Genomic DNA, 22,079 nt, shown 5'->3' with positions numbered 1-22,079 from the left:
ACTTGAGCTAACATTGATGTAACATCTGTTGTCACACAAGTTTATTAATATGGTCTGTTGTATAGGACTAGATGTTGATATCCCTCAATAAATGCGTACTTGAGGCACAGATGAGACTCCGTGGTATGGTCAAATGAGTGATGGCACCCTTTGGGTTATCAAGTGGGCGCCCTCATTCTTCAGTGTTTGGCTGATAGGCCCACGACACCTCCAGAGGGTTCAGCAGTGAATCCCAGTGTCCCAAGTTCACTCCCATCAACTCACTTGAAGGCCCAGACGTCCTTTCTTTTCATCCACAGCCAATGGCTCCCCTTTTCAGCAGCCCTGGAGAGGTCTTTGACTGCCTGCTGATGGGCCATCCCTCGCAATCCCATCACCCTGAGTATCCTGGATGTTGAGGTGGCGACAAACCCTCTGCGGCCTTCTTTCACTGGGCATACGTTCGCATTCCAGCCTTGTTGCGCATCGGCTGCAAGTTCAGCGTACCTCAGCCCTTTCCGTTTATAAGCCTCCTCCACTGCACCCTCCCAGGGCACGGTGAGCTCGATGATGTAGACAAGCTTGAGTGAGGCTGACTACAGAACAAGGTCTGGTCGCTGGTTGGTAGCTGCGATCTCAGCTGGGAAGCAGAGTTTCTTGTCCAAGTCTGCCAGCAGCTTCCAGTCCCGTGCTCTGACCAGCTGCCCAGTGGCTTGATCCTCGCCCTCCCGAACAAATGGTGTCGGCTGCCACCGGGATGACGGGAGAGGAAGGGCATTCACACTTGTCCGTCGACTTTCCAGCACTGCTGCAAGACACTTTAGCACCTGGTTGTGCCACCAGGTATAACGGCCTTGGGTGAAGCTGATCTTGCATCCCACTAAGATGTGCTTCAGTGTTGCTGGACTTGGACATAGAGGGCACGTGGAGTCTTCGGCATACCACAGGCTTAGGTTTGCGGGGGAAGGCAGGACATCGTAGGCAGCCCTGATGGTAAAACTTGCCATGAATGCCTCCATCTCCCACAACTCATTCCAGGAGATCTTCCTTTTCTCCACTCCTTTCCATGCCATCCACTGCCCTTACTTTGCCTGCGCCACAGCTTGGGTGCACCTTCCTGCTTCCTCCTCCCGACGTATCTCCTGGACCACCAACTTGCGTCTCTGAGATGTAGAGGCCTTGCTCCACGCTGGTGTACTGGACCCAAGGCCAAGACCACTCCTCCCCTCCTGCACTCGGCTCACGATGTTCTTGTGTCTGAGTGCTGCCTTTGCCTGCTCAGTTGCTGCCAATGGGGTCAACTTCCTCCTGGTGGCCAGGATGGGGGCAGCTTGGGCTACAAATGGATCACTCGAATCCAGCAGCATCATCTCCAGTCTGACTTTGGCGCACTTATACTCCTCTGTCAGACTGGAAATGGGCAGGTGTAACATCCCTTTGCCGTAGAGCCCAATTCTTCTGAGGCACCTGGGAAGGCCAAGCCACTTCCTTATATATGAGCTGACCAGTCTCTCCACCTTTGAGATTGGGACTTCATAGAGGGTTAGCGGCCACAGGAAATGTGGAAGTAGTCCATACTGCATGCACCAGAGCTTCAGCTTGCCAGGAAGCATGGTTCTGTCGATGTTCTCCAGGCCGCTGGCTACCTCCTTCCTGAGCTTCTCTACTTGCTCTTTTTTCTTTGAGGGAGGCATTGTACCAACGACCTATGCTCTTCACTGGCTTCTCAGAAACCGTTGGAATGGGTTCCTCGCCAATGTGGAAGCGGTGGTCTGACAGCTTCCCCTTGATAATGGAGATGCTTCTGGACTTGCTCTGCTTGATCTTAATGTGAGCCCGCTCAATGTTTTCCTGGAGCTTTCTTAGTAGCCGCACAGTGCAAACCTTAGTCGTGATGAAAGTTGTGAGGTCATCCATGAAGGCTCTGAGCGGTGGCAGCCTCAGCCCTTGGATTTTGTTTGAAAAAGAAAGCTGGGTTGACGTCAGAACCCATCGTCATATTGACGTCAACATCCAATGTCGTACAGACATTGGATATTGGTTGGAAATCAAAGTTGTAATAATAATAATAGTAATAATACACTGAACAAAATGATAAACGCAACACTTTTGTTTTTGCCACATTTTTCATGAGCTGAACTCAAAGATCTAAGACTTTTTTCTATGTACACAAAAGGCCTATTTCTCTCAAATATTGTTCAGAAATCTGTCTAAATCTGTGTTAGTGAGCACTTCTCCTTTGCCGAGATAATCCATCCTCCTCACAGGTATGGCATATCAAGATGCTGATTAGACGGCATGATTATTGCACAGGTGTGCCTTAGGCTGGCCACAATAAAAGGCCACTCTAAAATGTGCACATCAAAAAAGGGGAAAATAAAGATTTGAATAGGCCAAGACATTTTGCTAAATTACATCTCTGCTTCCCCCTCTTGAAAAGCACCAGCCGCAACTGATTTGAGTAATGTGTATATCAGTTCAATGATCTATAAAAGGTCATTTGCCCCAGCTCTGGAATATCATCCACTACTGCTGCTCTGAAGCAGATTTTCTCAGTAGTCTGAGTAAATTGGAGATAACTTTGTGCGTAAACACTGTGGTTATGTATGCTGCTCACTGTCCCTCAGTTATTAGCCGTATCCTCCATCTCAGCACTTCTTTGGATGACAGATCTGCCAGGTGGTGTTGTTCTCAGTCTGGACAGGCTTATTTCTGCTGATTTAGATTTCACTGACCTTCAACATTACACACTCACTGACTGAGAGTTAAACAGCTCTGTTTAATTAATAAACCCATATGCCATTATCAAAATATATTATAATTATATTAGATTTCTTTATTATTGTTTTTAAGCAATATACTCGACTGCTTCATATCTATAAATAATATGATGCTATTGTGCAGGTATGAATATCACATATGTTTCCCTTACTTTCCATGTTGTTAATAACCCCATTAACCATAAATAGCATTCAAACATTGTGTCATGCACAAGAAATTAAGTCATATGTCTGGCAATAATTAAACAATAATTAAAAGGCAATAATTAGATCTCAATGTGACCAGAGATCTGTGAGAGGAGCTGAGGCATTAAATGTGAAGTTTCCATCTCTCTTCCTTAAACCACTGGATATCTATCTTGAATAATGTTTTAACACTGCTATGATTGCTATGATTAGAATAGAATAGAATAGAATAGAATAGAATAGAATAGAATAGGCCTTCTTAAAGGCTAATTCCTTTATTTTTTTATTTTTTTTATCATATCCAAATAATATTATTCACTGGGTTTGTTTGTCACAATTTATTACTGAATATCAATACAATGGTGTGAAAGAGAATTAATTAAAATTAAATACCAAGCATTTTTACAACCCCAATTCCAGAAAAGTTGGGACATTTAGTAAAATACAATCTTTATTCAACAGAAAAAAAGTCAAAAAAATAAATATATATATATATATATAATTCTTATTATTTAATTTTTTTGATGGTTGCAACACAGTTCTTGCAGTGTGTTGTAGCCATCAAAATCTAAATTTGTTTATATTTACAAAATACAATTAAGTTGGTCAGTGAAAACATTGAAAATATTTTCTTTGTATTTTTGTCAGTTAAATGAAGGTTAAAGAGAATTAACAAATCACAGATTCTTGATTTTATTGAATTTTACTAAATGTTTCCGGAAATGGGGTTGTAAAAGCAAAAGAATAGTAAACCAATAGCAGCATGGGATTGATTGTGTTAAATTGTTAATGCCAAGAAAGCTGTGAGACAGATTGTTATTAAATAGGCCTACTTTAGTTTTAATATTGACAACATATACATTTGAACAAAGAAAGTTGCACTTTTGTCATCATAATATTTCCCTCTGTTTTACCCTGTTTCCCCATTAGGCTATATCTGTTCTGCTTTGCCTCGTTTTGGGTAATGTTTGGGTAATAAATGCAGTAGATATGTTTTGCGTGTGATGTAGTGATGTAGAACTAAAGCAGACTGACTGACCCCATGGGCCAAAACAATGGAGATAAAATGGATGGATTAGAAATGGTATCTGAATCTGTCATGGCTTCCTTGGGAATAGACTGAATGACTCGATTGTCCTCTCCATATAACAGGTCAGACATGGCTTTCCCTGGCTTCATTTTTAGCTGACTTAATTCCAGCAGACACATTTTATCTTTCTGTAGCATTTCTCCCTGTGAGACAGACACATGCACACAGGATTTCTGTGGAAGACACTTCTGCTGAAAAATAATGATTCCATTTCACAATATGATTTCATGTAATAAAATAAGGATGCCACCATAAACATTCAAGCAAAAACTTGAAGCCAAATCTAAGAGCCATTTTTGATTTACAATGCTTTGGATGTGTATAACATTAAATCTTATTTATTTATTTTTTAATTTATTTTTTTCTTTCTTTTTGAAATAAGTCTATTATGCTCACCACTGCTGCATTTGATATATACAGTGAAAACAATAATATTGTGAAATATTACAATTTAAAATAACAAACAAAACCAAGACAATGGTAACATGAAGGCTATTTACAGACAAAAAACAGAGAACCACGTGACTAGAAAAACCAATGAAAACATAACACATGCAAGGGAAACGTACTCGGTTACTAACGTAACCTCGGTTCTCTCTAGAGAGGAAACGAGTACTGCGTAAATCTTACGCTAGGGGAAAATCTCTTTTCCGCGAGATACTGAAGCCAAAAAATTATCCTTAATTTTGAAATAATGTAAAACGCGTTGCGGCAGCATGCAGACACAGGCGAGACGGCTTGTGCGCCTATTGGCTGCCCTGCGGCAACTGCAGCAGCCTATCGATAAGGCCCACTCGTGACGTCAGCTCCAATGGGGGCGCTTCGCGCCCAATACGTCACGTCCCGCCAGAATGGGCGTGGTCTAGGGCTATAAACATAGCTTCGAGAGGCTAGCTCACTGGTTTTTCATCGCCGAAGCGAACCAGAGCGTGTGCAGGCACGGCAAGATACGCAGTACTCGTTTCCTCTCTAGAGAGAACCGAGGTTACGTTAGTAACCGAGTACGTTCTCTTACGAGAGGTACTCTCGTACTGCGTAAATCTTACGCTAGGGGAAACAGTGTAAAACGCCGTGCATGCTAAGATCCAGCACCAAAGTCCCAAGGGCAAGTGCCCGGGCTCATATAGTACATGATCATAAGGGACTCACAGAGAGCCCAGGAAAGAGTGGCTAGAATAGCATCATTCCTGTAATAATATAACATCTTATAAGGAGCAGTTATACTGATGATGTGTCGTACAGTCAGGGCGACCCCCGGCCTGGACTGACGAATATAGTGGGTCTTACACACTGCCCATAGAGCTGCGCGATCCAACAGCGAGCATTTGCTCAAGCAGTTTCAGTATTCTGGCCCGAACACATCAGGGCAGACAGTACCGATTTTAGACCGAAAGCAGCTTAGCCTGCAAGGCGGGAACCTCTAGGTTATAAAACCTTATAAATGTAGACGGGGAGGCCCAGCCTGCCGCCATACAGATATCTTGCAAGGCAATCCCACTAGACCAAGCCCACGACGAGGCCACGCCTCTCGTGGAGTGTGCTCTGACTCCAAATGGGCACTGTAAGCCCTTAGAGGTATAAGCCAGCGCTATAGCATCAACTATCCAACTGGATAGGCTCTGTTTCGACACGGCAAGTCCCTTAGAACATCCGTAGAGTGAAAACAAAGAGCTGCTCTGTCTGTCTGAAAACAGACGTGCGAGACACATAAGCTCTTAATGCCCTGACTGGGCAAAGGAAGCTTGCGTCTCCTTCCTCGTCAGAGACCGGTAGGGCTGACAGGGAATGACCTGCGCCCTAAACGGTGTGTTGAGGGATTTTGGAACATAACCGTGCTTAGGTTTGAGTATAACTCTTGAGTCATTAGGCCCAAACTCCATACACGTCGCGCTTACTGAGAGCGCGTGTAAGTCCCCTGTGCGCTTCACTGAAGCGAGAGCCAGAAGAAACACTGTCTTGAAAGACAGGTGTTTAAGATCAATCGTCTGTAAAGGCTCGAATGGGTCACCTTTCATGGCTTCCAGCACTGTAGAAAGGTTCCATACAGGGACTGAGGGAGGTCTGGGAGGATTCAGTCTCTTAGCTCCTCTAAGGAAGACGATGACTAAATCGTTCCTTCCTACTGACTGACCCAGCGTTGTTTTTGAGAACGCTGCTATGGCCGCCACATACACTTTGAGCGTGGAAGGGGTCCTGCCCTTGTCCAACAGCTCTTGTAGGAAGGAGAGAACCTCCGTCACCCCACAGTCTAGGGGCGACACGCCACGAGCTGTGCACCAGCTGGAGAACACTGACCATTTCGAGGAATAGAGACGTCGCATAGACGGAGCTCTAGCCTGCGTGATCGTGTTTAACACTCCGCTTGGGGAGGTCAGCGGGTACCCGTTGATGGCCCAAACATGAAGGGACCACAGCTCTGGGCGCGGATGCCAAAACGAGCCCTTGGCCTGAGAGAGGAGGTCCCTCCTCACTGGCACTGGCCATGGGGCAGTGCTTGCTAGCTGCATCAGAACTGGGAACCAGGGTTGGTTTTTCCAGAACGGCGCTACGAGTAGCACTGAGCATCCTTCTCTGATCCGTTCTATCACCTGAGGCAGGAGAGAGACGGGAGGAAAGGCATAGAGCGGGCGGCGGGGCCATACGTGAGCCAGCGCGTCCCTGCTCTTGGAGAAAAATTCCAGACAGTGAGCGTTTTCTTGAGACGCGAACAGGTCTACTTCCGCTCTGCCGAATTTCTTCCACAGCAGCTGGACTGTCTGTGGGTGTAGAGGCCATTCGCCTGTCGGAACATTGTTCCTGGACAGTCTGTTCGGTCCTACGTTCAGGAGCCCTGGCACATGCGCTGCTCTCGGCGAGAGCAGGTTGCGCTGAGCCCACACCAGGAGGCGTTCTGTCAGCCTGTGCAGGTTTCGGGACCTGAGGCCGCCCTGGCGATTTATGTAGGACACCACTGACATGTTGTCCGAGCGGACCAGGACGTGATGTCCTCGTATTTAGGGACAAAAACGCGTCAGTGCGTTGTCTACTGCCAACATTTCGAGGCAGTTTATGTGTAGAAGCTTCTCCCGTTCTGACCATTGGCCGAAGAACGGTCTGCCCTTGAGCAGTGCTCCCCATCCCAAGGTGGAGGCGTCCGTAGACACTACCTTCACACTCGAGGAAGTCCCCAGGCTAACACCTGATTGGTACAAGTCGTTTGCTTTCCAAGGTTTCAGAGCTGCGATGCATTTCTGATTGACCTTGAGACGAAGCAGACCGGAAGCCCACGCTCGGCGCGGTACTCGCGCTTTCAGCCAGAACTGTAGCGGGCGCATGCGAAGCAAGCCCAGCTGAAGTACTGATGATGCTGAGGCCATGAGACCTAGCATCCTCTGAAATTTCTTGAGCGGGACAGATGCGCCGCAGCGGAAAGAGCTCGCTGCGCGCTGAATGTCTAGTACGCGCTCTGGTGACAGTCGCGCTATCATAGACAGCGAGTCCAGTTCTGTGCCCAGAAAAGATATTATCTGCCCAATTGACCCAGATTCTCGAGGTGATCGAGCAAAATGGTCCTGTGCTCTATGAGCACCGAGTGAGATTGAGCTAGAATCAGCCAATCGTCCAAGTAGTTCAATACTCGCATGCCCTGTAGTCTGAGGGGTGCGAGCGGCTAGAGACAAGCCGAACGGTAGGACTGAGCACTGATATGCCTGGCCCTCGAAGGCGAATCTCAAACGTCGCCTGTGACGTGACGCTATTTGTATTTGAAATATGCGTCTTTCAGATCTATTGACACAAACCAATCTCCTCGGCGAATCTGCGTGAGGGTTTTTCTGGTCGTGAGCATTCTGAACTGTTGCTTCGCAAGCACTCTGTTCAGTTGCCTTAGATCTAGTATGGGTCTGAGACCCCCGTCTTTTTTCAGTACCAGGAAGTATCTGCTGTATAGCCCCCCTTCACTCTGAGCTTGAGATAAAGGCTCTATGGCCCCTTTGCTCAACAGTTTCAAAATTTCGGCTCGAAGTAGGTGGTGCTACTTCTGTTTTTACCGTAGCTTCGACGCGCGTCACATAGCGACGAGGGCGTCGGCGAAACTGTAGCGAATAGCCTCTTTCTATAATGTCTAGCACCCACTTCAAAACCCCCGGGTAGCCTTGCCCATGCATCTGCACGAATGGCTAGGGGCTGAATGCGGAGCGCGCTCTGGTCGCTCAGCGACAGAGGGGCTTCGGTGTGCTGTAACATAAGCGTCGCGCTTCGAGGCAGGGGGCGCGCTGATAACAGCGGGCAGATTGCCCGCGCTCGACTCCTTTGCGGTGGTCAACCGAGAGGGGAGGGCTGGGCGAGTCCCGTAGGACCTGTCATGTCTATGTGTGAATGTGGGCGCGGGATAGCGGGCACATTTACAACACTGAGAGCATTGTCCGCCTGAGCAGAGCGAATGCACGTTGGTTTTGTTTTTACAGAAACCTTGAGATATGCGGAACGTAGTGTTTGTGGGCACTGGGCAGTGGGCACATTTACCACGTTTAATGCGCAATCGACCTGGGTCGATTTCATGTGCGCGAGCCCTGTGTGACGGGCTGTGTTTGTGTGTAGGAATGAGCACTGGGCAGTGGGCATTTCGTCTACATTCGTAACACCATCGGCCGTGGCCGGGACACCAGAAAATACACTCTTATGGGATTTATCTGGGTAGCCGTAAAAGCGGCGTTTGTGTGCAGGCAAGCGGGCTACTTCGCCGACTTGTTTACTGCAGAATACACTGGAACAGTCGCATTTACTGGAACTGAACGAGCGAGAAGTTGCCATAGAAACAGAGAGCGTCAACATGCTGGCGTTTGTTTGCAGGCGTGCGTGTATTACAGCAGGCTTGTTCACTGCAATATTGACATTTCCAGTCGTCTGAACTTCAGAGGCGGAAACCATAGAAACAGAGTTTGGGTGCAGGCGAGCGGGTTGTACCACGCGCTCGTTGGCTGCAAAATACACATCTGCAGTCGCCTTTTCAGGGAACTGCCAGAGCGAGAATTGACGGCAAAAATGTGTTTTGCCGGTAGACCCGGGATTCGATCGCGGGTCTCTCGCGCGAAAATCTGATGATCTACCACTGGACCACAGAGGAAGACACATAGACATTCAATAGCGCGAGTATTATCAAAGAGCGCCAACATGCTGGCGTTTGTTTGCAGGCGTGCGTGCAAAACAACAGGCTCGCTCACTGCAATATTGACATTTCCAGTCACCTGAACTTAAGAGGGGAATGAGAAATGTGTCAGGAGTGGAGGTCGGCCCGGCCGCAGCGGGGCTAAAAACACCCTTTTCTCCTTTCGCCAGTGACGCACGGGAACCATAGAAACGGTGTTTGGGTGCAGGCGAGCGGGTTGTACAGCGCGCTCGTTGGCTGCAAAATGCACATCTGCAGTCGCCTTTCAGGGAACTGACAGAGCGAAGCATTGGCGGCATAATATATCTGCCGTTAGACCGGGATTCGAACCCCGGTCTCTCGTGCGAAAAACCTAAGATTCCGCCACTGAGCCACAGGGGGGAACACAAAGGTGTATAGATGCATGAGGATATAAGAGAGCGTCAACATGTTTTCTTCGGCGTTTGCTTGCAAGCGTGCGTGTTACAACAGGCTCGTTTGCTGCAATATTGATATTTCCAGTCGCCTAATCAGGGAACTGAGTTCTCTTTTCGCCGGTGAGTGACGCGTGAATGGGGCGCAAGGGCAGGGTAGCTTTCTTGTAACGTAAAGAAAAACTAACCCCGATCGTCCGCTTCCAGCCTCCCTTGTGAACGGCGCAGTTTGCGCGGCTCGAACAGAGGGAGAGAGAAAGCTAGCCCCGTGACCGTCCGCTCCTGACATCCCCTGTGAACGGCGCGGTTTGCGCGGCTCGAACAGAGGGAGAGCAGGTATCATCCCCCAAGCAGGCAAGGCAAGCGGGCGAACCGGCGAGCTTTGCGGGTTGGGGGGGGCGGAGGAGCAGTCTCGGAGAAGGATGCCAGGTGAGTCCTCAGAGTCACCATAGGCAGTAACTGGCTCGCAGTGAGGGCGGTCGCCGTCAGCGAGCGCGAGCGCGAGAGCTGCGTGATCCTCAGGAAAGGGGCGTCTTGAAAAAGACGCCCAGCTCTTTTAGTGCAATGAGAGTGTGTGTCGCGGCGGCGAGCACACACACATACACAAAACATAGTAGCAGAGAAAGGATATAACGCCGGATAGCGCAGCAGGAAGGCGACTGAAGGCGGCGCGGCCAGCGGCTTCAGAGTGTCGACTCGTCCCGCTGAAAGGCTTCTTCAGACGGTGCGGCTTCTCTCCGGATCCAGCGATGCGAGAGCTTCGCTGAAGAGATGAAAAATCAGTGAGCTAGCCTCTCGAAGCTATGTTTATAGCCCTAGACCACGCCCATTCTGGCGGGACGTGACGTATTGGGCGCGAAGCGCCCCCATTGGAGCTGACGTCACGAGTGGGCCTTATCGATAGGCTGCTGCAGTTGCCGCAGGGCAGCCAATAGGCGCACAAGCCGTCTCGCCTGTGTCTGCATGCTGCCGCAACGCGTTTTACATTATTTCAAAATTAAGGATAATTTTTTGGCTTCAGTATCTCGCGGAAAAGAGATTTTCCCCTAGCGTAAGATTTACGCAGTACGAGAGTACCTCTCGTAAGAGAACACATAATATGAGCAGGAAACATGACTAAGAGAAAGACAAGAAAACATGAACAAAATCAAAAACATCCATGACAACATGAATAACTTACATTTTTTAATATATTAAAATAGAAAACTGCTATTTTAACATGTAATAATAATATTTTTAGAATATTACAGTTTTTACTGGATATTTTTGATCAAATAAATGCAACTGTGATGAGCACACGATGTAAAATATAGTGCATAAGTGCCCAAAATAAGTGCAGTGCAGTAGTGTATGAAGAGTTCAGATGCAAAAGCCTAAGTGCCATCTGAAATTTTCTTCTAGAATTATCATTTTTATCAAGCTTGTATATGCAAGTTCAGAAATTTCATTTAAATGACAATTAATAGGTAATTTTCATTGCCATTTAAGTGAAATTACTGAATTTAAATATACAAGCTTGATAAAAATGATCATTCTAGAAGAAAATTTCAGATGGCACTTAGAGGCTTTTGCATCTGAATTCTTCGTATGTATACTTCTGTCAAGGTTATGGACTCTAATTTTGATGTTCTGTTTTATTTCCCTTTCCCTGTTCTGTTTAGTTTTGGTTTCCTTGGTTTCTGATTATGTCCCTGATTGTTTCTATGGTTACTTATAATTATCTTCTGTGTCTTATTTAGTTCATTGTTATCTCCTGCATTGCCTACTCCCTGTTCAGTTCAGTCATCTGTCGGTTATTGTCTGTATGAAATGTGTTGTTTGTTTCCTTGTGTTTTTCTAATGCTTTCCTTAAAGATAAAATATTATCTTTAAAATATTCCTAGTCTGTGCATGTTGCTTACGACATGTTACAACTTCCTGTCCTCACAAATTGAAACGCCTTGCATGATGTGCATGAATAATCCCCAATTATCATACTGAGACTATTGATTTTTGTAAAATCAAATAATTTTTCTACAAAATTATGTAGGAATAATTCAAATGTCATCTCAGGTAGAATACAGAATAGTTGTTGCTGGTATACTAACAGGCCTGTCAACTGGCTATTTATATTAATCTAAATACTTCCTGTTTTATTCAACCATACAATTTAAACACAATAGACAATTAGATCTTACATTACTTAGCAGCCATTGATCTGATTCCAGAAGAGCTATGGGGCGGATTATGTCAGATATTAAGAACAGAATGGATCTACATGGTGTCAGTTGCACACTCTTGGTGTAAACTATCATTTTGAAGGATATATTGCTTGGTGTCTGTGAATACTGACACTTTGGTGTGTTTGATTTTGTCCCAGCAGCTGTCTGGTCTAAAAATAACCCCCATTTGCCCAGTAGAATGGATATGGGGTTTTCATGCATCTGCTGCCTCTCATAACAATTAATCAAGGAGATCATGCCAGAGCTTTAAATGAATTCTCCCTTCCTTGGAGAGTCAGAATGCTTTAACTAATTGTTAGGAAATGTGTGACTGAAAAATAGGCACAGTCCCTGGGTAAGAGCATTCTACACAGAATTCAGCCTGTTACTAATGTGCTGTCTTGCTGGATTTTAAAGAATTACCACCATGTTAAATGAGAAGACCATTAAGAAATAAAACATCCCTTCACAAAGCAAACAAAGCCCTGTGCTACAAAAAGGTTTCATTTTGTCAATGGAGTACTTAACAGAACGGATTGTAATCTGGCTTTATAAATATGTCCTGAATCATGATCAAGGCAGCATTACAGACTGGGCATCCTCCAGCACAGAGGCCCATTAACATCCATTCTTTTAAAAAAAACATCCTTTTTCACCCTTGACTGAAATGCTACAAAAGACCCAATCATGTGATGAGTGCTTGGTGACTATGAGAAAATGATTTATGTTGTCTATTATTTTCCATGTTTATCTTTTCCAGCATCCTTACAAGCTTTTACTGAAGATAGTTTGCAGTTTCATCAGCAGAAGTCAGCTTCAAGTCTCACAAGGAGGTCATAGGCCACTCTGTTTACATTGCATTTTCACACCACAATTATACCCTTCATCAAGGGCTCAGTGCTTAGACCACTTCTCTTCTCCATCTACATGACATCACTAGGATATGCGATTCAGAAACATGGCTTTTCCTTTCACTGCTACGCTGATGACACACAACTCTACCTCTCATTCCAGCCTGATGATCCGACGGTAGCTGCTCGCATCTCAGCCTGCCTGACAGACATTTCTGTCTGGATGAAGGACCACCACCTTCAACTAAACCTTGCAAAGACAGAGCTGCTTATGGTCCCAGCCAACCCAACACTACACCACAACTTCTCCAGCTAAGTTCGTCATCCATAACTCCATCAAGGTCAGCCAGGAACCTTGGAGTTGTGATTGATGATCAATTGAACTTCACAGACCACATTGCTAGAACTGCCCGGTCCTGCAGACTTGCCGTATACAACATTAGGAGGATCAGGCCCTTCCTATCAGAGCATGCCATACAACTCCTTGTCCAAGCACTTGTTCTATCCAGACTGGACTATTGTAATGCTATCTTGGCAGGTCTTCCAGCTTGCACTATCAAACCTCTGCAACTGATCCAATATGCTGCAGCTAGAGTGGTCTTTAACGAGCCGAAGAGAGCACATGTCACTCCTCTCCTCACAAAATTGCACTGGTTGCCAGTTGCCGCTCGCATCAAATTCAAGTCACTGACATTTACCCACAGAACAACCACTGGCTCTGCTCCCTTTTACCTAAACTCATTACTTCAGATTTACATGCCATCCAGAAACTTGCACTCTGCAAGTGAACATCGTCTTGTGGTGCCATCTCAAAGAGGCACAAAATCTCTTTCTCTGACCTTTTCCTGGTCTGTTCTGTGGAAGAAATTTTATGTTTAAGATGTGTGTGACCATCATATGACAGTAAAAGAGCACACACAAACCTTATTCTAATATGGAATTGTATTGGAATAGTAAAGAGTGTTGGTAGGTGACAGGAGGGCCTCCACTCAAGGATAAAATATAATGAACAAGTCTAAGATTGCTCCACATATGGTTGAAATACCATCATTGGCCTAGAAAGATAACATTCTGGGAGTCAAAACTACAAAGGAGGAAGGATGCCCTTCATTCACTGTCACACTCTGCAGCCACTCTGTGTGACTGCATGACTGCTGGCCTTTTCCTGCAAGAAAATAAACCTCATCAAAGACAATTGGAAATGTTTGTCTCTTATTCAGTGATATAATTTTGTTTGCCACCACAATTTGCCGTTGATTCCTTGGATGTGCCTCTTGGACCCGAGAGCGGACGGTGTTTGGCCACCTGGACTGAGCAGTTCCAGCCCTACCTCGTAAACTTGAGAGACGAGGGGCCGACTGCCAGGGTCCAGGAGAGACTGAATCACTGAAGAACTGAACTGAAATAGCATAAGCTGAGACTGGTAAGAGAAAAAGTCTAAATTATAAAAGGTACCAGAGGGGGATTGACTCATAATGGTAAAAGGAACACTGTGGTGACTAGTACGGGGATACCAGTCTAGATTAGTACGGGGATACTAGTCTGGTGGGTTTAGTTAATCCACCACGGTACTGTAGTGGTGGAAACCCAGAGGGTCTGGCTGATCAAAACTGTGAGCAAGTGCTCTCCTTTTTCAATTGAGGCGAAAATGTATCTCTCTAGAGACATCTAGAGTTATATAGGTGTGCCAGGGAAAAAAACACAGAAAATACTGACCATCATGGGGAAATCTCAGAGTAAAATGCGCAAGATCATTATGATAAACCGGTGTTTTGTCTGATGAGGAGAGTGTATGGGTTCAAATGTTTGAGAAGTATTGAAAGGTTAACTAAATACCATGATTTCCCAAGAGAAGGAACTTTAAGTGTCAATATGCTGACAGTAGCTGACAGTCCCTCTACAACAAGACTCTGTTGTAGAGGGAAGTGAATAACACAAGGGCTGTTGTGTCAAAAATGTGTGTGACTTTTAAACCAACAATATTTTGCTGGTTAGAGGAGGCATAGCGCAGAGAAAAAAAGTCGAACTGCCAGGAGAAATAAAGTTTTTACTTTTTCATCCAGTAAATGGATGCATGACATTAGATGTCTAGATTCTAGATCTAGAAGGATTGAAGGAGCAAGCAGCTATAAGGCTGTCTGTGCGACTTGGGGATTGAGATATGAGTAATATAATATTTTGGTATCTGCAAAACCGTAGAGATAAGTGGGACCGAGGCAATAATGATAATACTTGTATCTGCAGACTAACTATTTGATAGCTGAGAAGAAGTATAGTAGAGAAGTAATAATGTAATTAATGTTAAAATATTTTTTTTTTATAGACTTTATGGAACTATTTATGAAAAAAGCAAGTAAAGGAAATTATGAGTCTTGGATAATTTCCCTGGACAAATGTGACTAAAGTTAAACGGAAACTTTGTGAAAACCTCTTAGAATATGTTGAGTGTTTCCATGCAGCTTATGAAAATGAATGTGCTGCCAATGATAATGATGAAGATTATGATTTGGCTATTGTGATTGAATCAGAACTTCTTATCAGTGGCTCTGTTTACATTCCTGATTGGGACACACTCAAGGGTGTGCAGTAAGTTGGAGCCATTTGCAAGCTCACAATGACCAAAATGTAGGCAAGGTGTGTGCTGCTGTAGTTGAGGCTGGCACACAGCCACCAGATGACAGAGAGTGATTTACTGTAAATGGCCACTCAGAAGGTGAGAAAATGTGAAAGTGACAGAAATTTCTGGTGTTAATGTGGGTTTGAAAGTATATCAGTGTTTAATATGACGAAATTAACGTTTCCGTCTGAGAAAGAATAAGAGATAAAATCAAGTGAAGAACAAGTATCCAAGATAATGGATAAAATTATGTTTATTTGAAAACGCATGTAATTTCTGGCAAAGATACCTTAAGCTGGGCTAGAATTAAAATATGGTAGATAAAGTCTGATGTTAGAAGTTTATGAGAGTGCAGTGTACCAGTCCTGAATGCCTCAGAGTCTTTCTCATTCAAAGTCAGCTAAAAGCTGTTATCTGAGCCTGTGTCAAGTGATAATAAGCTATTTGTAGTAAAGCACAGTGTGTCAGTTGAAAATCATAGACATGGAGATGTTAAAAGAAATCATGCTACAGGCAGTTCAGATTTAATACATTTAGAGGGCAATTTGTAAATGTTTTAAAAGTAAAACTGAATGACTTTAAAGAAGTCTTTAAAATAATAATACAGACCTTTAAATGATAGAAGTGACGTTTTTGACAAGTTTATTTTAGGACCAGTAACCTCTTTGTCTAGTCTTAGTCTCCACCATGATACAGGGCTGATGGCTCCAGTTACAGATGTAACAGTGCATTGAATGGATGGTTGTGATAACTAAATTCACTGAGTATAATCTCAGCACTGAGATTGTGCAGGAGTAAAATCTCACATCAGGTTGCCTAATAGTGTTAACACAGGGAGACAGGTTAATAACAGCAGTATTTAATCACTAAAATCCATTAAACATCTCCAAATCAGCTCAATCTCAGTGCTGAGATGACATGGCATAGGATAATGACCAAGACATGGAGATGCCAAACGAAACTTACCAATTCACAAAATTAACGGAATGCATAGCTGATATAAAAAATTGGATGACTAGTAATTTCCTACATCTAAATTCTGAAAAAACAGAGATTCTAATTATTGGACAAAAAACGTCCTCACGTAATAACCTAGAATACTGTCTAACACTTGATGGCTGCTCTGTTAAGTCTTCGTCGTCGGTTAGGAACCTGGGTGTGCTCTATGATACCAATCTTTCATTTGAAAGTCACGTGGCTAGTATCTGTAAAACTGCATTTTTCCATCTTAAAAATATATCTAAATTATGCCATATGCTCTCATTGACAAATGCGGAACAATTAGTTCATGCATTCATGACATCAAGGCTAGATTATTGTAATGCTCTACTGGGTGGTTGCCCTGCATGCTTAATGAACAAACTACAGCTAGTTCAAAACGCAGCATCTTGAGTTCTTACCAGAATCAGGAAGTATGACCATATTAGCCCGGTTCTATCAACACTGCACTGGCTCCCTATTAAACATCGCATACATTTTAAAATATTGCTGATTACTTACAAAGCACTAAATGATTTAGCTCCGCAGTACTTGAGCGAGCTCTTAACGCATTATAGTCCTTCACGTCTATTGCGATCTCAAAATTCCGGCCAGTTGATAATACCTAGACAACGACTGCTGGCGGTAGATCCTTTTCCTATTTAGCACCAAAACTTTGGAACAGTCTTCCTAACATTGTCCGGGAAGCAGACACACTCTGTCAGTTCAAAGCTAGATTAAAGACACATCTCTTTGACCTAGCATTCACATAATACATTATAGACTTCTATAATTCAATGTTAGGCTGCATAGATTAGGTCAGCCGGAACCGGGAACACTTCCCATAAATCCTGATGTATTCGTTACACTGTAAAGAGGTTGCTACTGGCAGTAACTTGGCAGTAACGTGGATGCCAGTAAGTTACTGTAAAATGTTTTACAGTATTATTACTGTATTTTCACTTACAGTATACTGTACCATTTACTGTAATTGCATTTACAGTATTATTACTGTATTTTCACTTACAGTATACTGTATCATTTACTGTACTTGCATTTACAGTATTATTACCGTATTTTCATTTACAGTATTAGTATTGTTTTTTGTTTGTTTTTTTCATTTAAATTTTCTTTTTTTAATTTATGTTTACCCCACCCCCCAAAAAATCACAATAACTCACAAACATTTGTCCTTATAATATTCTTTTTAATCGTTGAACATTTTGTTTTAGAAGTACAAATTACAAATCTTGACCTTTAGGAGCCACTAGCTGAAGAAAAAAAAAGGCAACATCTCCAAAGTCCATAGAATTAATCTCCTGGTGACCATTTATATCTGTAGCATGGCAAAAACTTACACACACTGAAAAGCAAAACAGGCCTTAAAACAATAAAATACAGTCAAAGTCAGTGTTGTGTTGTTACATTTCAGTAATTTTGCCAGTCAAAGTTGACAACCTCTCTGATGAGAAACACTGAGGGTTTCAGGCTGATGCTTTTCTTTGGACCTTTCCAGATTTCCATCTGATCTGTGCCTTTGGTGTTTGGTGCCATCAGGGTTGACTCTCAGAATGAACCTGCAAACACAAGCAGGGAAAAAATATATAATTTTTTCAGACCGGTGTTGGCAGAATTTTCCCTAACCCTCAAACTTGATGCTGCATGTACTTTGGCGTTAATAAAAGCACTACATCTGATTCTGAATCCACCTACAGTAGTGGTGGGGGAAAAATCGATTCTGTTCAGTGTCGCGATATTTTGCGCAAGCAATTATATTGATACAGTAGCGCAAAGTATTCCAATATAGGTTATAAGGCTGTGACGGTGGCAGTTTTTTTTACCACTGCGGTGGTAATGGACCAACTACCTGCAGTGGTTGGGGGGTTATTATGAAAATTGAAATAAAAAAATGTAGTTTATTCGACCAAAAAAGTCTTTATTTGAGCAATTCCGTCAAAGAAGCAACACAAAGCCTGTAAAGCATTCAAATACATATCAGTAAATATTAGAAACTTACATAATAGAAAAGTTAAATCTATAAAAATAAAAAAAACTTTCGTTTAATACTTCCACACAAAGACACGTGATTCCACATGAAGCCATACCGCTCTGTGCTTTGAGAGGGATGACACGAGGAGGAAAGAGACCATCGATCTATTTTCTGATATCTTCATGTTTTCTACTTGTTGTAAAAGGTATGAAAAGTGAATTTAATCTTCCACAAGGGCAAGATATTTAAGCTATGTTTGAAATTGCGCTGCCAAAGAGAGCGAAACTAAAAATCAAATAAACTTGACGCGCCGTACATGTCTAATAACAAGCAAAAACTGTGTTGAAATGAATCTGACGTGCAAGTAAAAATGTAGGCTATCTGTCCTACAACGTTTTTCTACTTTACCACAGTAAAGAATGTGACTGTAATAGGCCTAAATAAAAGCGAACCAAGGAAGAAACGTTTATAATCCCCTTCGAAAATCGAGACGTAAGTGAAGATTTTGGGAAAAAAACAAGGTATTAAATGCAGGGATGAGTCACAATTTTTGGATATTCGATTAGTTTATTTAATTATAGAATTATAGTATATCGAATAGGTTGTGTAATTATTCTCTAAAATAAAATCTCCATGTTTTTGGTGCTAATGCGGTGGTGACGCGTTCATATAATTACGTTCTGTAATAAGGTCCTGTGTCCTGAATGTTCAAGGACAAAGTTTTTGCACTAGCCTCCAGTAAATGTGTAGAAGATGTTCACAGATTTAATGTGACATTTGTAGTGAGTTGAGCAGTCTTATTTTTTGGACATGAATCGCAATATATCGCAGTATCGAATCGCAATACTTGCTGTATCGCAATGTTAGGAAGCGCAATAATATTGAATTGTGGCCCAAATATCGCAATACTATCGAATCATCAAATTTTTGCCAATTTCCACCCCTAACCTACAGGGATGGTATTACCCCATAATACATTACATTAAAATCATTAAAGCTTCATTCTTTTTCAATATTCCTGTAGCTTAGATTTCCAGGGAATGGATAATTTAAATTAAACTTAATACAATGTAAGTTGCTTTGGATAAAAGTGACTTCCAAATGCATGCATGTAAATGTAATGTAATGTAAAAAAAAAAAAAAAAACATATATATATATATATATATATATATATATATTGGTTTACCTGATTCTGCATTCGACAAAATAGACAGCTAATGCTGAAGAGTCGTCTGTTAGCAGTTGTAACTGGATGATGATTCTGCCCTTCATTGTCAGCATCCATGTTTTTGCTTTGAGAACAGACTCTCCTGAAACAGATAAAGTCACAGCAGCCTTTTAGTGTTATAGTTTACAGAAAAAAAAACTAAAATACAATAACAGAACTTATTACTAACAACAATAACATGTGGGGTGAAGATGAGGTAAGATATAATGTTGTATGGTGTTTATAGTTTTTAATCAATTAAACAACATTAAAAATATTAGTTAGCAAAACTTTGCTATATTGATAATGGTATATTGCTAACCCTTTCCTCCTCCTTCTCCTCTTCCTCCTCCAACGTCAACCCGTTCTGTGTATTAGTGGAGAGCGTCAGCAGTGATGTACAGTCCGGAGGGAATGGCCGATGCAAATTCAAAATAAAGAACAGAAAAGAACATGTTTGCCTGCTTAACTAATGCATACTTCAGCTAATTTAGTTGATGTCATCTTACTCACCTGTAGATGTTATCACCATTACGAAGGCAATCACAAAAAAGACTCCAAAATACACCTCCGACATTTCAGACGACATAATTCAGACCACAAACTTGAAAATAAAACAAAAGATGAAATTAACAATGGTGTTGGATAAAGGGTTAGTTTACTCAAAATTGTAAATTCTGTCACCATTTACTCACCCTCAACTTGTTCATAACTTCCATTAAATTATTTAATGTGCTGTATACAAAAGAAGATATTTTAAAGAACATGAGCAACCAAACAGTTACTGGTCCCCATTGACATCCAAAGTATTTTTTCTATTATAGAAGTCCATGCGGACCAGCCACTATTTACCAACATTATTCAAAATATCTTATTTTATATCTTAATAATATCTTATTTTACATAAATGTTCAGACGAAAGAACTTCATGCAAGTTTAGAACACGTTGTGGGCGAGTAAATGATGACATACATAATTTTCTGTTTAAGGTGTACTACGTTATCCCTTTAACTAAGTTTTACTCAGTATTTACGCTGTACATCTGCCAAAAAGTTGTGAAAGAGGAGACAGAACATACCAAAGTTATTATGCTTCTCTGTTTAATAAGTTTACTTCGGCTAATTTAGGTGAAGGTGACCATAACGTTACATACCAGTTGATGTTATCACAATGAAAAGGCTCCAACACACTCCATCGTTGCAGATGGCATTATCCAGATCACAAACCTGAAAATAAATCATATAGGCCTACGTGAAAATATTGTTTAAAACCCGCACTTTAACAAGGGTTTCGTCTATCTCACTTTACCTCAGTATTTCACGTTGAGTTCGCTGTTAGCTCGGTTAACGTTACCGTCGACTCCGCCCGCCTGATGAGCTAACTTGCGTTAAAGAGGCAGAGGAACACACAACCATTATTTTTTATAGTTTTAACTAAAGAATATTTCGGCTAATATAGGTGAACTTAACTTACTCACCAGTTAATATTATCACCGTGACAGCGACCCGGCCGACAGTCAGGAAAAAAGACAGTAATAAAGGCACCAAAAAAAACATTCTGACGACAGTCAGGAAAAAAAGACACTAAAACCATTCAGACGAAAACAAAACGATACATCATGTTAGTTTGCTGTTAACATAAGTAAAAACATTTGAAAATGTTTATTTTACATAAAATAGAAATTATATACTAACCTTTTTGGTGAGTTACATGATCTTTTGTCCGTGCATTAACTGCCACTTCACCCCTCAAAAAAACACTTGAAAAGAAATCCCTCTTGCCATTGGTCAGTTTTTCGCGGGCAAGTTCACTACTGTAAATTGATTTACAGTAGTGAAGAATTACAGTAGTGACCCTATATTTTCCCATAATCCTTTGCTGTTTACAGTAACATACTGTAGGCCTATACATATTTTACAGTATCTTACTGTACATATTACTGTAAAATACTGTTCAAATTACAGAAATCCGTTACAGTGTACATCATAAGAAGAATGGCATCTACGCTAATTTTAGTGTCTTTGTTTATCCCGAGGTTTTCCCGCAGCCTGCCGGATCCAGGCCGTATCCAGATCTGACGAAGGACCTTCACCTGGACCCGATGACAACGCAGTGCTGAAGTGCCAACTAGTCTCTCCCTATGGAGGATCCCTTTACCACTCCAGATAAAGCGTTGTCGGGAAAATTCGTTTTGCGTACCTACCCCGAAGTGACTAAATAAAATTCTGTATCCAAATTTATAAGGAAAGACCAGTACTTTGTTTAGGCTTGGTTTGTAGGGAATTACAAACCTGCGCACATATATTCAAACGGACAAAACTATAGAACCAATTCTTAATGCGCATGTGAACCCCATCAGCGTTTATCACAGGTCCACGTTTAAAGTCTGTGTAGAGAGAATGGTGTCGTCTTAGCGGCCCCTAATTTAATAACAAATGATCGTTGCGATGGAAGCGAATCAATCAAAACTAACTTTAGCTGGAAAATAACTTTATTAAAGAACCGCTATAAAACCAAAACAATCTCTGTTACCTTAAATGATACGCTTATCTCTGTAAAGCTGCTTTGAAACAATCTACATTGGTAAAAGCGCTATATAAATGAAGATGACTTGACTTGACGGCTAAAGATGAAGACTGT

General features: G+C 42.5%; 1 long non-coding RNA gene across 4 annotated transcripts; it reads right to left on the bottom strand.

The window, feature by feature from the left end:
- Nucleotides 1-17,427: 17,427 nt before the first annotated feature.
- On the bottom strand, nt 17,428-21,344 carry LOC309503884. 4 transcript variants are annotated; one of them, XR_014207916.1, is made up of 7 exons: nt 21,134-21,344; nt 20,917-21,022; nt 20,748-20,820; nt 20,593-20,665; nt 19,762-20,043; nt 19,419-19,542; nt 17,428-17,818 (listed from the first exon to the last, which is right to left on the bottom strand). It is a non-coding gene; the product is annotated as an uncharacterized lncRNA (long non-coding RNA). The 4 variants fall into 4 exon arrangements; XR_014207917.1 differs by having other exon boundaries at nt 20,748-20,816; nt 21,134-21,343; XR_014207918.1 differs by having other exon boundaries at nt 20,917-21,342.
- Nucleotides 21,345-22,079: the final 735 nt, after the last annotated feature.

The sequence above is a fragment of the Leuciscus leuciscus genome (genome assembly GCF_965113295.1).
Source record: "Leuciscus leuciscus genome assembly, chromosome: 7".
NCBI lineage: Eukaryota > Metazoa > Chordata > Actinopteri > Cypriniformes > Leuciscidae > Leuciscus > Leuciscus leuciscus.
This window is presented reverse-complemented; position numbering and strand designations above follow the sequence as displayed.